This window comes from Neovison vison, chromosome 4 (assembly GCF_020171115.1).
Source record: "Neovison vison isolate M4711 chromosome 4, ASM_NN_V1, whole genome shotgun sequence".
Lineage (NCBI taxonomy): Eukaryota > Metazoa > Chordata > Mammalia > Carnivora > Mustelidae > Neogale > Neogale vison.
The window spans coordinates 25,136,928-25,140,969 of record NC_058094.1 but is presented as its reverse complement, the minus strand read 5'-3'; the positions used below and the strand labels follow the sequence as shown (position 1 = coordinate 25,140,969).

Here is a 4,042-nt window from a genome sequence, read left to right as displayed (position 1 = left end):
CTTAGAGTGGAGATACTTAGGAGATAAAATTGGTAAATAGTAATCTCCTCTTTTTTCAGTGCATGCAAAGGGGGAAGGCATGGCAATGAGGAATAAGTGTAAGGAAAGTGTCTAGAATGATGCTGATAATTTCTGCTTCAGAAAGTGAGAGGGTACCAACACCATTCACTGAAATTAAGAGTACTCAACATGAAGTAAATTTGGAGGAGAAAAAGAAAGCTAGCTGAATTCAGATTTGAACATTATGAGATTAAGTTTTTCATGAAACATGTGGCGATATATTCAATGGACCCAGGAAGACACATGTTTGGTGCTTAAGCACATGTTTGGTGCTTAAGAGGAATTTGGAGCTGCCAAAGTAGATTTTGGATAGCTAAGGTGTATATATAAGTGATAAAGAGAAACTGTGGGTATAAATGAAGTCACTAGAAGTAAAAATATAGTGCTTACATTGGCAACACATATGCTAAAATTGGAATGATACAGAGAAGATTAGCATCACCTCTATACAAGGATGATACACAGATTTCTGAAACATTCCCTATTTTTTAATCTGTGGATATAGAATTTTGTGAATGACCTTTTAAATAAAAGAGAACCTTACAGAAAAAAGAAAAAATATAGAGATGATTAAGGTTACCCTAGAACACTTTAACAATTGAATAGATAATTTATTATTACTATTTCTAGCCAAACTGCATCAGACAATAAAAGTCAATGAAAAGTTTATTCACAAGTAATATATAAAGAGATTATATCATTCTTTCTTAACTTCAGACCTAGTGAAGTTCTCATATGGTCAATCCAGAAAACTTTCTGATGGGACATTAAGTCTGGAGTTATTCCAGTAGTATAGAATCCAGAGTTCTCATTTATATGGTAGAACAGTTTACCTGGGATAACCATTGATTTGTTCTGTTTTTTAAAAAATCTAGGTCATCAGTATGAATTTAATTTTTAATATTGTGAACTGAAAGAGAATTAAACTTCTCTAAGAAAACAAGCCAAGAGAGTCCCAAAATGTAATCAGGGTTGAAAACTGCTGTTGGAAAATGTGAGGTATAGTTAAATCCCCCAGGATTAATCTTATTCCTAACTTTAATGTATCCTAATGTTAGAGATTTTTGTAAAAAAACTACTTCCAAAGACATAGCCCAAGATTTGACAAATAATAAATCATTTCTTTATATTTAAATGTTCAGATATTTGTGGATAAGAACTACATTTTATATGTTTTAAACTAACACCATGACTACATAGTGTCATATTGCATATATGCTGCAAAATACTGTACATTTGCAACAGAAACATATTATTTGTACTTAAAGATTATAATAATCAGTCACTGTCATTGTTTAAAATGGACAGGATCCAAGGGTGCCTGGGTAGCTCAGTTCGATAAGCATCTGCTTTCAGCTCAGGTTATTATCCCAGGGTCCTGGGATTGAGCCCCACATCAGATTCCCTGCTCAGCAGGGAGTCTGCTTTTCCCTCACTCTCTGCCCTTCCCCCCACTCATGTTTTCTCTCTTGCTTTCTCAAATAATTAAAATATTTAAAAAGTAAAAACACATTAAAAATTAACGTGGGCAGCATCTGAATTTCTAATGAAGAATTAACAGAGTTATTCAGAAAAAGATTATTTCAATATGAGTAGCTCCATTCACATAGCAAGATAATTTCCCAGTAAACATTTCCTATATGGATAGTATATGTGAAGGACAACAAACCTTTCTTTAAAGATAGCAAATATTTTAAGCTTTGCAATTGATACCATCTTTCATAACATCTGAAATTTGTCCTTGTAGTGCAAAAACAGCCAGAGAAAATACATAAAAGAAGGAGTATGCCAAAACCTTATATACAGACACTAAATTTTGATTTCCTATAATTTTTATGTGTTACACAATAGGATACATTTGATTTTTTTTCAATATTGAGGGTATAAAATCCTCTTAGTTCACCATGCAAAACAAAAACAGGTAGACGGTCACATTGGGCATTTGGACTATTGCTTGCTGACTTCTGATGCAGCATCTAAAATCTCTGTGATTTTTCTTTCAAACTGAATGTATGCAAGCAGCATATACACAGGCTAAGATTGAGTTCTCTGGATTCTGAAAATTCTGAGGTTGGAACACTGTGATTTTTCCCCTTTACATCTTCCTATTCATCTTGCTTTTGTTTGTGTTCTTACTGTGTTTCATAGGCTCAAAAACATAGGGTTTTGGAGTGACTGCATACATGTGTGACTGAATAAAAATACTAATGTCATTTCTATTCTGACATGGCACTAGACACAACTCAAAAATCAAATGACTCAGTTTTCTTTTTTCCCCAACATTTTTAATGTAGTTATATTATTAGAAACCCAGTTTCTTCACTGATGTTGACTTAACCCACAATATGTAAGCATAAACATTTTAAAATTCCATATCCTTTTCAATTGTTCACAAAGGAGCATGATAACAGAGTTTATCATAGGGTCAAAATAAATAAAGCACATTATGATTGTGCTTGCAACACTTAGGCATTTAAAAATGAGGGTTTTTTTATGATTATAAAATGTAATTAAATATTTCCTTATTTAATAAATATATGCATATAAAAACAGATAATTATATTGCTTATATTTTGACTACTTAGTAGTGTATTGAACATTGGAACATTTTTTTTCCCTGAATCATGTATTTAGTTGTGCTAACATTTGTACATATTTAATTATTCAGGTGATAATAGTTTAATGGACCTTGATATATTAAGGTATAGTGGTTAAGAGCATCAGGTCTGGAGTGCCTGGATGACTCAGTCATTAAGTGTCTGCCTTTGGCTCAGGTCATGATCCTGTGGTCCTGGGATCAAGCCCACATTGGGCTGGCTCCCTGCTTGGTGGGAAGCCTACTTCCCTCTCCAACTCCCACTGCTTGAGTTCCCTGTCTCACTGTATCTCTCTCTCTCTCTCTCTCTGTCAAATAAATAAATAAATAAAATCTTAAAAAGAAAGAATAAAGAGCATCAGGTATACAATTAAACAAAACTACAGATCTCAGATCCACTTCTTACTAGCTATGTGACCTTGTACAGTTTACTTATCTGTGACTTATTTTCCTCTTCTTTGCATGGAGGCAACAATTGCCAGCTCAGAGGAAATTAACATTTAAAAAAGTTAATACATGCAAGTTGTTCACAATAGTTTCTGGTGAAATTTAAGGACTTAATACATGTGAGCTTTTTCCATGTATTTAAATAAGTTGATAAAATATTGTCATAAACATGCTTATTTTTAGTTATCTATTTCATCTCACTCAGCAAGTATAATATAGGAGAAAATAAGAGATATTAGAGAAGATTTCAGACAAATTGGTCTATGCGTTAAGAATATTTTTATATCATACAAGTAACCTACATTGAAAATGAGGTCTGAAGGAAAATTCCTACCAACAGAAAACAGCTAAAGGCACTGTGGAATTTTTTCCCCCAAATCACAGAAGAAAGAGATATCTTTTCTTTTTAAAAGGACATACTCCTATCCATCCATAGGCATGCTTTTGTTTGTATCTAGTTTCCTTTACCTTCAAATATTTTAAGTTATAATATTTGTCCTCTTTTGATGTGAGTAAATCCCCTTTGGTTGAATCTTGCCTCTTTCTTGGCTGTGGAAGCATATTAATGAGAAGGTTATTTATAAAACTGTAAATTATCTTACATCATGATCACTATACTTAGAATAAATAGTGGCTCGAATTAATAAGTTAATTAATAAGTTAAGGTGTCAACATGGAACTGAAAAGGGAAAAACATGAACTTTTTTAAAGAAATTATTTCCTTATATCTTATCTTTAATTTATTGATGAAGAGTCATTTTAAAGAAATATATTGTTTGGAATCTTCCAGAATAAACATAAAGCAAATAAATAGCTCTTGATAAAAAGCAAATAATTTCCAAATATCATCAGATACAGGTGATGGGTCTTGTGTGAGAGTTTCTTGCTGTTATTTTTGCCATTGTTCTTTTTAATATGTTTTATAGGCCATGAAATATT

General features: G+C 32.3%; 1 non-coding gene across 1 annotated transcript; it reads left to right on the top strand.

Moving 5' to 3' along the window:
* Nucleotides 1–442: 442 nt before the first annotated feature.
* LOC122905712 lies at nucleotides 443–549 on the top strand. The gene has a single exon (XR_006384405.1). It is a non-coding gene; the product is annotated as a U6 spliceosomal RNA (small nuclear RNA).
* Nucleotides 550–4,042: the final 3,493 nt, after the last annotated feature.